This window comes from Diceros bicornis, chromosome 10, assembly GCF_020826845.1.
Source record: "Diceros bicornis minor isolate mBicDic1 chromosome 10, mDicBic1.mat.cur, whole genome shotgun sequence".
Classification (NCBI taxonomy): domain Eukaryota; kingdom Metazoa; phylum Chordata; class Mammalia; order Perissodactyla; family Rhinocerotidae; genus Diceros; species Diceros bicornis.
Genome location: NC_080749.1, coordinates 2,875,544 through 2,888,999, shown reverse-complemented (window position 1 = coordinate 2,888,999; position 13,456 = coordinate 2,875,544). Strand labels below are relative to the sequence as shown.

At 43.7% G+C, this 13,456-nt stretch overlaps 1 protein-coding gene across 4 annotated transcripts in view; it reads right to left on the bottom strand.

Moving 5' to 3' along the window:
• Positions 1-7,858, bottom strand: part of PLEKHB2 (pleckstrin homology domain containing B2) — a 156,929-nt gene extending 149,071 nt beyond the window's left edge. The window contains exon 1 of one of the 4 annotated variants that reach the window (XM_058548718.1): positions 7,757-7,858. The gene's annotated coding sequence lies outside the window, so the exon portion shown is untranslated. The remainder of the gene's footprint in view (positions 1-7,756) is intronic. The other 3 variants (XM_058548716.1, XM_058548720.1, XM_058548719.1) reach the window with 3 other exon arrangements.
• Positions 7,859-13,456: the final 5,598 nt, after the last annotated feature.

The following is a 13,456-nucleotide window of genomic DNA, read 5'->3' as shown; positions in this document are numbered from 1 at the left end:
AACACGGATGCTAGCTCAGGGCCCGTCTTCCTCAGCAAAAAGAGGAGGTTTAGCATCTGATGTTAGCTCAGGGCTGATCTTCCTCACAAATAAATAAATAAATAAAAATAAAAAGCATACATCACTATAGAATGTCTTAGAGAAAACACATACCTTCCAATGTGAGTTCAATTTCACACAACTGGGCAGGGAGGGAAGTTAAAAAAAGAGCTGAAACATTTTGATTTGTATAATATCTTCCTCTCACTGGATAATTCAAATGGTTATTGCATTAATGATAGATATTTTTTGTGTTTACTGTCTAAGATGTTAGGATTTCTTTTTTAAGACACAGACTTCTGAGTTAAGGATACAAGTGTACTGAAACTTAGGCAACAGAGAAGACTATAAGAACAGGCTTCAAACCAGCCTAAAACTTAGACTGCTGGGAGGCAATCACTCCCAGAAACGAACCTGGCATTCACACCTTCAGGAATGCCATGAGTTTGGTTACTTGCACTTGCTGGGCAGGCACTTACAGCTAGTCTCCAGAAAAATCAGAAGAAACCAAGAGGATATTCAAGTTCCATGATAATGGGATCATCACTCAGATCAGGCAATATTGACAGCCACCGGGCATCTTCTTGGGGGACTGAGGTCAGGGCATTTTGTCATCTAGCAGAGTCCAAAAGGTAGGCAGTCATCTGAGTGCAAGAAAATAGTTCTTTATCTCCACAGGTGTCCTTCGTCTGTGTCTACTAGCCTCTTCTATCAGGCACCACCTTGGTGTCACCACCACCACATGGAGCATATTGCCTCATCAGCCTCAGTCTTCAGCAGCAAGAGCACCCTTGCTCCTGGCTCCCGACCCATAAGCAACATGTAACACAACACAGACCTCCACACTGGGCCGTATAAATAAGATACACCAACGGCAACAAGTCCTTAAACAAGCAGCTGCCATCATCTGCTCCTTAAATGACCCACCTCACCTATGCTGGACCACAGCTAAATCTTTCTATCTAGAATCTGTCCCCTGCTGGGCTCCTACAATGTATCCTGAACCCTGACCATAAAGCAAAGGAAAAGGGGACATTGTCTGTCACTCAGCTTACAGAGCACTCACATGCCACTGCCTAAAACAGGTACCCTACTCATCAGCCTAGACCAATTCCTGATCCTGGATCCTGCTAGCCTGCCCTGCCTTGAAGCTACCTAGGACCAGTGCTCAGAGGGAAAAAACAATAAAAGGCAGACTTTAAACATCCATCTTTCCATTTTTCCCTCTATATTACATAGAAATATTACATATTCCTGGAAAATACATATTTCTTGTCACTAAAGACTACAGTTCAGAGAAGAGTTATTTTCAAAGAGAGAAGACACAACAGTGACATTAAAATGAGGATCCAAGACAAAACATATACCAGTAACGTCAAGATCACACATGCCGGTGACTGCTTTGCTATTTCCAACATGAACGATAAGGAGCACAAGCAACTAACTCTGCCTCCTCCTGAAATGCAACTAAATGGGAGTTAAGGGGAAAACAAGGCGTAAAGCCACAAAGACAAAGAGAAGAGCAGCAGAGACAAAAGCACATGAGATGCTAACAACATTATGAAAGCTCTAAAGCAAATGGACAAGCAGTAACTAACATAAAATGCAGCTTTCTCCGCTTTTTATGTGCTAACAAGAAGCCAAAACACAGCAAGCCAACCCCAGCCACAGAACACTGGAAAGATTCACAAACTGGAGGTAGGAGACAGTAATTCTGAAGGTGGGGAAGAATATCAGAATTTATTGAAAGTCTTTAAGAAGAGGCAGTAGGCCCTCTACACCTCGAGGCAACTACCATCCCCAGTCCTTAGGACTTCCTTTCTGGAGAAGCTGAAACAGAGGCTCTAGTCTTGGGGACACCAGGCACAACTCAGACTGGGAGTGAGATGCCACACTTAGAAGAGTAACAGAGGGGCCAGCCCAGTGGCATAGCAGTTAAGTGCGTGCACTCCTCTGCGGCGGCCCAGGGTTCGGATCCCTGGTGCGCACCGACGCACCGCTTGTCAAGCCATGCTGTGGCAGCATCCCATACAAAGTGGAGGAAGATGGGCACAGATGTTAGCCCAGGGCCAGTCTTCCTCAGCAAAAACAGGAGGATTGGCAGATGTTAGCTCAGGGCTGATCATCCTCACCAAAAAAAAAAAAAAAGAAGAGTAACAGAGTAAGTGAAAGTCCTCAACTCCCTGTCCTCTTCCTTTACTTACATCCCAGACTCTAGCTCGGGCAAAGGGCACAGCCCAAGAGGAAACGCTCATTGATACTGACAGTTGGGAGGTTCTTCAATAAAAAAGCCAGTCTCTGCCTAACATTCTACAAGAAAGCTCACCAAGTGATAATTTTAAACAAACACAGACTTTCAATCAGTTTTTTAGTAATCTCTCTTAAACAGGAATAGATAGCATGCACCATCAGACATTTAAGGAAAGTCCAATAAAAAACAGAGATGAAAAGAAAAGAAAAAAGGAAAACAAAAACCTCACAGGAATCACAGACAATACAAGGAGCAAAAGAAAACTTAAAAAAACAAAAAAACTATTATTAGAGAAACAATACACGATATTGTATCCAAAAATAAAAACAGAACGTTCTAAAACAGGAACATTCAGATCTCTTAGTTAAAAATGATAACTAAAAATTTTTGTGTGTGTGTGAGGAAGATCAGCCCTGACCTAACATCTGTCACCAATCCTCCTCTTTTTGCTGAGGAAGACTGGCCCTGGGCTAACATCCGTGCCCACGTTCTTCCACTTTATACGGGACGCCGCCACAGCATGGCTTGACAAGGGGTGCCTCGGTGCACGCCCGGGATCCAAATCTGCGAACCCTGGGCCACGGCAGCGGAGCACGCACACTTAACCACTATGCCACCGGGCCAGCCCCCAAAAATTTAAAATTCAGTAGAAAAGTTGAAAAGATCAAGGTGGAGGAAATCTCTCTGAAAGAAAAAAAAAGTCCAAGAGATGAAAAATACAAATTAGAGGATGGGCCTGAGATATAAAATATTCTGCTTATAGGAGAATTTCATAAACAAACCACAGAGAAAAGAGTAGAGAAGAAATATTATACAAACATCTCCCAGAACAGGACAACACATTTCTAGACACAAAAGCTTCAATGAGTGTCCAGCAGGATGAATTTAAAAAGATCCTGAATAAGGTATATGACTGAAATTTCAGAACTGTAGGGACAAAGAACAGAACCTAAAAACTTCCCCAAGAAAAAAAGAGGTCACATATAAAGGATTAGCAAAGCATAGGGCAGCTATATCAACAGTGCTAGAAGCTGGAAGGCAATGGACAAACATCTTCAAAATGCAGAGAAAAAACTATTTCCAAGCCAGAATTCCATACCCAGTCAAATTATTAATCAGGTAGATAAAATAAAGATATTTATATACATAATGAAAGGCTCAAGATTTACTTACCTAATGAAGAACGTGTTCTACCAAAATGAGAGAATAAATCAAGAGGAACTAGGGGATCTACTAAGGGACCAAGAGAAAGAAAATGCCCAGGAAACAGGTGAAGGCAGGTGCCAGGAAGACAGCTGTATAACACGCCTGGGAGAGAAACCAGTCCAGATTGGAGCAGGACAGAGCACTGGAGTCTGTGCGTGTTGAGGGGAGAGGAGCGGGGCACGGGACAATGGACAGACACATGGACTAACAACATCTAAGAGTTTCTGGTAGATTGGATCGAAGAGTGTTTACAAGGTGGCAAAAGTCTTATAGGATGGGAAGTCAAAGACTATATCTAAATCAATAGCAATATATCACATCCCAAAATATAAAAATACTATAAAAAAGGCAGCTAAAAAAAGGTGAAAATGGTTGTCTGCAGTTAATGGAAAGGGAGTGGGCAAGACACTGACGTTTTTTGCTCTGAGATTTAAAGTACTATTTGGCTTTTCGATCTGTGCATATGTATTATTTTGATATGCGTAAACAAGTAAGCAATAATTTATCCTCGAATATACAAAAAAAAAAACCTCTAGATGAAACCACCTACTTGAACCTTCCTTCTAACAGTTCTTTGTTTTTGTTTTTAAATTGGGGGGAGGAACTTAGTATACCTTTAGAAACCAAAAATCACAAAGTATGATTTTGTTAATATGCTTTTAAAAATTCACAGAGCCTAATGCTTCAGAATGCAGGCTCTGGAGTCAAAAGACCTGCCTCTGAATCCTGGCTCAATCACTTTTAAGTTACCTGGGGCAAGTTACTTAACTTGTCCAAGCCTTAGTTTCTTGATTTATAAAATAAAACTACCAACACCTACTTCACAGGATGTTTGGAAAATTGGGTGAAATAACATATTCAGTGTTCGGCATAATGCCTGACGGTTACTAAAACTCAATAAATGGTAGCTGCTCCTACAGCAATTATTATTACTATTCTCACTATTATTTCCTCACTATCTACTTGACTAAAATTTGATGAAAACATTCTAGAAGACAGAAGCACATCAGGCTGCTTCTCAAATGGCTTAGAAGACAATAAGTTAAGATGCTCTTGAGGGTCAAAATTTGAACACATATAACCTAGAAGAAAAAAATAAAATCAGATAAAATAAAATAATCAAACCAAAAAACCTCCCAGAATACATAACCAAATCAGTCTCTGAAGGAACAGGAAGAGCTCTTTGCCTTACCTTGCTGAATTACACACTTCATAATTATTTCAACATTTCACTACCTATATCCTGGAGCAGAATCTAATGCATAAACTAAAACTCATCAGACAAAGTCTCAGTCCTGCTGTTGGGTCTCTAGAGGATAAAACACTGGCAAACTGGTTGCAAAATAGCCACATTACTCACATGCCAAGAAAACCTATAGAAAGTTTTAAAATATAAACCATATCCAACAATTCGAATTATCTTCAATGTGAACTCAAATCATTTTAAAAGCATTGAATCCAAAAGGGACCAATTTAAGAGGAGGAAAGAATACTGCCTTTGGAATCGGGCAGTTCTGAGCTTGAAGCCCACTTTGCCTTTTACTAACTGGTATAACTTTGGGTGGGCAAGAGACTACACTTCGCCTTTCTTACCGGAACGACAGGATATTACTAGTTACCTCATGGGGTTAAACGAGACATGATGTCCCAAGAGCCCTGCGGCAATGCTCCCGAAGTGAGAACTGCTATAACTACCTTACTATTTTGTTTCAAGAACTGCAATTCAGGGTTACCTGTCTACAGCTGACTTGTTCACAATACCCTGGTTCCTCTAGTTAGTGTTCTTTGTACCTTCACTGTAAAAATCACTTCCTCATGAAAGGGAGGAAAACTCTGTTCTTCAAGAACTGTAATGTAAAGGCAACAAGAAGTCCCCAGTGTACTTCAAAACAACACAGGGGACAAGCAGGACTGGGTGACCCACCACCATTTAGACGTCAGTTCATATGTGGCGTTGGCCATTTCCAGGTAGCAACCACTTCCTAATAACAAGCCTAATAAAAGCACTCATCAAAGGCAGACAGACTAAGAAGACAAAGAGGCGAGAAAGTTCAACTTTTTGTCCCTATGGTCAAATTCAGAAGTAAATGTACAACTAATAAAACATGACTGGTTCAACTACCCCACTTTTTCTAACACCTTTTAACAGTTTATTTTACTCTCTGCAGTTTTTGGTAGTTACTGACGTTGATAAAGTAATTCTTTAACTTCTTTAGATATCCAGTAAGAAAGAAAAAAAGCAGAGGAAAGGAGAAAGAAACCACATATTAGTGTAGGATGGCAAGCTGGGAAGTATAGCAAAGCTTCCAAAGGGAGTCAAGAAAAACTTCTGTCTTCCCTAGGAATAATATGACAACCACAAAAAGTGGTATCTGTTCTTTCTATACCACTGATGTACACATTTCATAAATTCAGTCCTTATCAAATTATCAGAAAATTTACTTACAGAAGGACATTACATAATGATAAAGGGAACAATCCAACAAGAGGATATAACATTTATAAATATCTATGTGCCCAACATAAGAGCACCTAAATACATAAAGCAAATATTAGCAGACAAAAAAGGAGAAAATGACAGTAGCACAATAATAGTAGAGGACTTTAATATCCCACTTACATCAATGGATAGATCATCCAGACAAAAGATCGATAAGGAAACACTGGCCTTAAAAGACACATTAGACCATATGGACTTAATAGATATATACAGAACATTCCATCCAAAAACAGCAGAATATACATTCTTTTTGAAACCACATGAAACATTCTCCAGAAGAGATCACATTAGGCCAGCAAACAAGACTCAATAAATTTAACAAGACTGAAATTTATATAACGTTATAAACCAATGTTACCTCAACTTTTTTTAAAAAATGGACATTTACTTAGAGAATGTGCTAACACTATTAAAAATATAATGCCAGTAAAGAACCGCTGTCAGGTTCTGAGTTTCTTTCTGCAGCCTCCTTCAGTAAGAATTTACTGACCACCTACAAAGCGCCACACACTACCTTGTCTGCCAGGATGACCCTGCAATATGTTTGAGTCCTGCCCTCAGAGATCCGTGTGTCTGGGGGAAGCAGGAGGGGCAAAGGAGGAGTCAAGTACAGAAACCACTACCACAGAGTCAACACCCGGCACAAGAGAAGCCCAGACAAGCACTTGCCCAGCCAGAGGGTCTCTTCCCAACTCCCACCTCCTCTCTATACCCAGCAGCCCAACCCAGGGTCAGGAACTTCCTGGACCCAAGAACATTCCTGAGCACAAGAGAACCAGTCACAGGAGCATTCTCACGCACAGGCACGTATATACAGATATACCGGTAATTAATTTGTTCGAGAAATCTTGAGGGCCCTAAGTAAACGGGCAGTTAACAGTCCCAGCTCGAGCCCTAATTCCCCGTGTGACTTTAGACAAGTCACTTCTTGCACTGGCACTGATTTCCTCCAAGAGCACAAGACCCAGGAACTTTCCTCCCTCTCGCTATAACCCTCATCCCTCTGGCAGTGGCTCCACAAATGAAAGATTCTCAGGGGCCAAGAGGCCACTTGGCCTTCCAAATTCCGCATTTGGAATTAACCACGTTCCCCTAGATTCTTCGACAATGTGACGGTCCCACCTCATTCCTTTCCTCCACCCACCCTGAAAAACTGGAACTTCAGCATTCGCTCATTTATGAAGCCTTTTCTATGTAAACTACTCTACATCTAAGACGAAAACAAACAAAAACCCTATGCCGACGCGAAGTAAAATCCCTGCCCTCCGGAGTTCCCCTTCTAGTCGGGTGAGAGGATCAAGCGAGAAAAAGATGAATACCGGACAGTACACGAGCACCTAGCACTGACGACTCTGGGGGCCCGCGCGAGCGCAGAGCTCCCAGGCCATTCCCGACTCCCACGGAGGGCCGCGCTCCGGGCGGAGCAGAGCCGAAGGACAGCCCCAGCCCCGGACCAGCGGGACGGCGGGGCGGAGGCCCGGCGCCGGGAGGCCGGGACGGCAGAGGGGCGGCGGGCCCGGGGCGCCTGGGGAAGGGGCGGCAGCAGGAGGGCCCCGGCGGAGCCGGCGGCACCGAGGCCGGGGGGCGCGGAGCCCGCGGCCAGGGGGGCCCGGGGGGACCGAGAGGACCGAGGCCGGGGGGCGCGCCCGGGGAGGCTCCCGGGGAACTGACGCCAGAGGGCAGGCAGCGGAAGAGGTGCGGGCCCGGGCTCCGCTCGGAGGGGCGCGGGGTGAGAGCCCGGCACGGACGCGGACACTCACCTGCGAACGCCGAAGAAGTGGAAGAGCGCAAAGCCGCAGCCGGGGTTGCAGGACTCCGACCGCCTCACGCCAGCGTCCTGGCCGCCGCCCACGTCACGACCCCAGAGCGCATGCGCGGGGCGCGCTCGCGGCCTGAGGGGAAGGGTAATGGGGCCGGCGAGCCTGCGCTGTGGTAGCGGGTGGGAGAGCTGCGCACCCTCCACGCCGTTTAAGGACGGGCTTAATGGGCGGAGAAGGAGCTGTGCGCGCGCTGACCTTGCTTCTGAATAGCACGCTCGAATAAAAGAAGCCAGAGCTCGTTAGAGAAATGACTGACGCTAGAGCGAGGCCAAGCTGACTCTGCAGTCTCGTGCTGCGCCAGGAGTAAGGCACGCTGGAAAGGTGAAAGCACGGAGGCTGTCAGGGGTCACAGCAGTCAACCGGGAAGAGCCCCCAAGGGCCAAACCTGGAACAATTTCAGCTACGACGTAAATTATATGGAATTAGATTATAACAGAGACTATAACATAAATATATTAAAGTCCATTTTGCTGTAAATAAATGATTAAATGAGTTAATGGGGAGAAGAGATAAATCTTCCTTATAGAGAAATTCTAATTAATCATACCCTTTCTGGGGGGAGTATTAATCTCCACCCACCCCTGAGTGTGGGCTGTGCATAGTGACTTCCTCCCAAAGAGTACAGTGTGGGAAGGAGGAAAAATAACTTTACAGTGGAGAAACCTGACAATGCTACTGGACCATGTGATCAAGCTTAGCATCAACAGTGATGAGTCATGTTGATAGTATTTGCCCTTGATAGGATGTAATGAAAAGGTCGCTTTTCCTGTGATCTTCCTTCCAAAAAAAGCATAGCCCCCATCTAAACATGAGAAGAACATCAGAAAAATTCCCATTGAGGGATATTCCACAAAATATCCTCACCAGGACTCCTCAAAACTATCAAGGTCAATAAAAAACAAGGAAAGACTCAGAAACTGTCATATGCAATGCAGTGTCCTAGATGGCTCCTGGAACAGAAAAAAACAATGTTAGTGAAAAAATTGGTAAATTCCAAGTATAGTCTTGATTTTAGTTAATAGTAATTAGTAATTTTTAGTTTTGACAATTGTACCATGAGTATGTGAGATGTTAACTTGAGAGTAGACTGAGTGAAGAGTGTACTATTGTCAGGAAAGAGGGAGAATCCTCCTCCACCCTTTCCCATAAGGTTCTTATGGCTGGCCAAATAATTAAGACAGGTTAGCAGGAGAAAATAACACCAAGTTTAATAACATGTATACATGGGAGAAACCAGGGAAACTGAGTTTCTCAACACAATAGGGGCGATTCTCATCTTAAATACCATCTTCATCTAAAGACAAGGGAGGATGTTGGGGGTGGTAGGGGTTTGGGATTTCAGAGGGGACTAAGACAATTCACATGGAGAGGGAAATGTAAATGTTTGTCAGACAATTGTTTACGGGACCACCTATAGAGAAGTGGCCAGAGAGACAGAAATCACAGTAATCAAGAGTATGTAGATTTAAGTCCTCTCCTTCCGTCCTGATAAGAGTTTCCAGAGACAAGTCCATCCCCTCCCCCCACCAGCACACAGAGGGAGATACCTTTACAAAGGGAGATTTCCCTTGTAAATGTAAATGTTTGTCTGGCAACTCCTAGCAGGGCCACCTAGAGAATGTGGCCGGGAAAAGACAGAATTTTTGATAAGAGGGGCTTCTTGGTGCCTTTCCTATTGTAACATCTATTTTGCTTTATATTACAGCCATCATATGATAGAAACTCCTTCCTGGAACAGGTCTTCTATGTTAAAATCTGTAGGCAGTTTGGGGGAGGTCAAATGTCCATCAGAGAAAATGTTACTGCCCAATGTGGGGCCTTCTGCTCAAGGCAAGACATGCCAATAGTCAAGAGGCAAGGTGGTAGGAGAAAAAGGACTTTATTATTACAGCTTGCTAGCAAGAGGGAAGATGGCCAACTCATGTCCAAAAGAACCATCTTAAGGAGGCATGAAATCTTATAGTAGTTATATAGGCCATTGTGTTATTGGGGAGGGGGTTAGGAATGTTGACCTTCTGGTGTTACAGACTGGGAGAGCCACACCAGATCTTTCAGTTTTCACTGATGATGGCTATCAGCATAGATACTCTGTTCAAAGGTCATCACATTCCTAAGGAACTCAAAAAAACAAAGTTATCGTCTTATTGAAGCTGGGAGGTACGTGCACAAGCAGGGGTCGTAAAATCTACATAGCAGTTAGATCTCCTGGAGGGTGCATATCCAGCTGGGTTAGGTTGTCAGAGGTTGTTCAAAGTTACAATAGAATTTTTCTTTTCTACAATATGGCTTCCCTTATGTCAACCTTGTCTTGAGCCAGTATCAAAAATAATCAAGGTAAAGAGATATATTTCAGGGTGGTCAAACTTTGAGCTCCCGCACTATCTTTGTAACTTTTCTGCAAATCTAAAATTATTCCAAAATAAAAAGCTTATTAAAGGGGCAGGCCCCATGACGTAGCAGTTAAGTGCATGTGCTCCGCTGCTGGCGACCAAGGTTTGATCCCAGGTGCGTACCACTTGTCAGGCCATGCTGTGGCAGCATCCCACATAAAATGGAGGAAGATGGGCATGGATGTCAGCTCAGGGCCAGTCTTCCTCAGCAAAAAGAGGAGGATTGGCATGGATGTTAGCTCAGGGCTGATCTTCCTCACAAAAAAAAAAAGTCTGTTAAAGAAAAAAATAGCAATGGAGGGAAAAGGGGAAATGTTAATTATCTTTACTGCTAAAGTTTTAAGATGCTTTGAAGCCCCCATGGGCCTCAGGGGGTGGGGTAGGGCTAATGCTTGGGAAGTGGCCTGAGGGAACCTTCTGGCAACCCTACTCCTGAATGGTAGGTATGTGTGTATAAACATTTATCAAGATGTACACTTAAGATTTGTTGTCTTTTCTGTATGTAAATTCTCTCTCTCTCCCTCTCTCTCTCTCCCCCCTCCCCCATATATATATATATATATATATATATATATATATATATATAAACTTTAAAAAACTAAAACAAAATTTTGGGAAGGCCCTGTAGTAAATGATCCTCACAACTACAAACTCTGGTGGTAAGAGCTCCTGTCCTAACCTAGCTCCTCTCTAGGGAAAGAAATGCAGGGTAGGGAGTTCTGTGATGCCTTCCAGCCTAATATTTTGCAAAATAGTGTGGCTTCATCAACATAGAGTACAGAGATTGGCATCATCTGGGGGCCGGCCCTGTGGCGTAGCAGTTAAGTGCATGTGCTCTGCTGCAGGCGGCCCGGGTTCAGATCCCAGGTGCACACCCATGCACCACTTATCAAGCCATGCTGTGGCGGTGTCCCATATAAAGTAGAGGAAGATAGGCACAGATGTTAGTCCAGAGCCTGTCTTCCTCAGCAAAAGGAGGATTGGCATGGATGTTAGCTCAGGGCTGATCTTCCTCACACACACACACAAAAAAAACCCAGAGATTGGCATCATCTGGAATTCTTCCTGATTCCACCACCTGTGGATGAGCTAGAGCAAATTGCCTAACCTCACTGAGGTTCCTGACCCTCTCTCAGTAAAGCTGTGTGTCTAGCCCTGACCGCCTTCATTGTTAGTCTTAGGGGTCTATCAGGGCTTGGATTTGGAGTGCCCATAAATATCCTAACGTGTTGTCTTTGAGTGATGGGACTCTGGATGACTTATTTCTTCTTCCTACTTTTCTATATTTTCCAAATTTTCTTTAATGAATCACTTAATCAACACTTAAACAACTTAAAATCATTTATTTATTTATTTATTTTTGTGAGGAAGATCAGCCCTGAGCTAACATCCATGCCAATCCTCCTCTTTTTGCTGAGGAAGACCAGCCCTAAGATAACATCTATTGCCAATCCTCCTCCTTTTTTTTTTTTATTCCCTTTTTCTCCCCAAAGCCCCTGTAGATAGTTGTATGTCACAGTTGCACATCCTTCTAGTTGCTGTATGTGGGACACCGCCTCAGCATGGCCACACAAGTGGTGCGTCGGTGCACACCCAGGATCCAAACCCAGGTGGGCAGTAACAGAGCGCACGCACCTAACTGCTAAGCCATGGGGCCAGCCCCTAAAATCATTTAAACTACAGGAAAAAAGTAATATTTAAATCCATTTCAGTTTAAGTAGGTGTTCTAGGAGCCAGAGCAGGGAATGTCTGGTTTGTTAAATTAGCTTTCTGTCCAAGTTTGCTGATGAGAAAAGTATAGGAGGGAGAAGACCTCCTGCCTGTAAAAACACCTGCTTTCCAACGCCACATCTACCAATGCTGAATGTGTGGCCTCTGATCTGGAACTGAAAGGGGGGATTCAGGAATCCACAGTGGGACTCCGAGTTTGTCAGTCACCCGACTCCATGGCTCCTTAGAATTTGTGATCTTCAACTCAGTGGAACCAAATTACGTGCTGATTACCCCCACTTCCTTTTTTGCCCCAATTACTAATACTGCTTTCTTTATTAAAAAGAGAAAGCGATAAGTTCTTCCAGTTAAAAAAGAAAATCTTGGGGCCGGCCCGGTGGCGCAAGCGATTAAGTGCGTGAGCTCTGCTGCGGCAGCCCAGGGTTCGCCAGTTCAGATCCCGGGCATGCACCGACACACCACTTGTCAAGCCATGCTGTGGCGGCGTCCCGTATAAAGTGGAGGAGGATAGGCATGGATGTTAGCCCAGGGCCGGTCTTCCTCAGCAAAAAGAGGAGGATTGGCAGATGTTAGCTCAGGGCTGATCTTCCTCACAAAAAAAAAAAAAGAAAAGAAAATCTAAATAGGACATATAGTGTCATATATCCCTTCCACATCTCATTTAATTTGAAATGAGACTCTTCTAAATAACAGGAGGTAATAGACACTCATTTATTTCCAGCTTTCTTTACCTTTTCTAAGTGAATCAGAGGTCCTCATGTTCTCTTCTTTTTTTTTTTTTTTTGTGAGGAAGATCAGCCCTGTGCTAACATCTGTCAATCCTCCTCTTTTTTTGCTGAGGCAGACCGGCCCTGGGCTAACATCCGTGCCCATCTTCCTCCACTTTATATGGGACGCCGCCACAGCATGGCTTGCCAAGCCGTGTGTCGGTGTGCTCCAGGGATCCGAACCGGCGACACCCAGGCTGCCGCAGCGGAGCACGTGCACTTAACTGCTTGCGCCACCGGGCGGCCCCCATGTTCTCTTCTTTATTGGATTCATTTTTGGTTTTCTGCAGTATCTCAAGGAATATATATATATATATATATATATATATATATATATATACATGGAGATGTCAACCTTAAAAGTAAAGCAATCAGTTATTTTACCAGCAAAATGAGTTTATTTGAGAAAAACCAAAGAATTGCAATTCAGGACCTGCATGCTATGGTAAAAGCCATAGCCAAGTCCACCAATCATAGTAGAGCAACATTATTTTATAGACAAAAAGGAGGAAATTGGGAGAGGTTGTTTTGAACAAAAGTCCATTGGAGAAAAGCAAGAGTTCAGGGTCGTGACGGTTTCTCATTGGCTGAGTTGCTGGGGTAGTCAATATCTGTTTAGGATGGAATGTACATTTCTTCCTGTTGGGGTCTGTAATTGACGATTCTTCCTGTTGAGGACTTCTTCCTGTTGGGGTCTGTAATTGACTATCTTTCCTGTAATTGACTTTGAAAGGTACTGTGTGAGAGCTCCC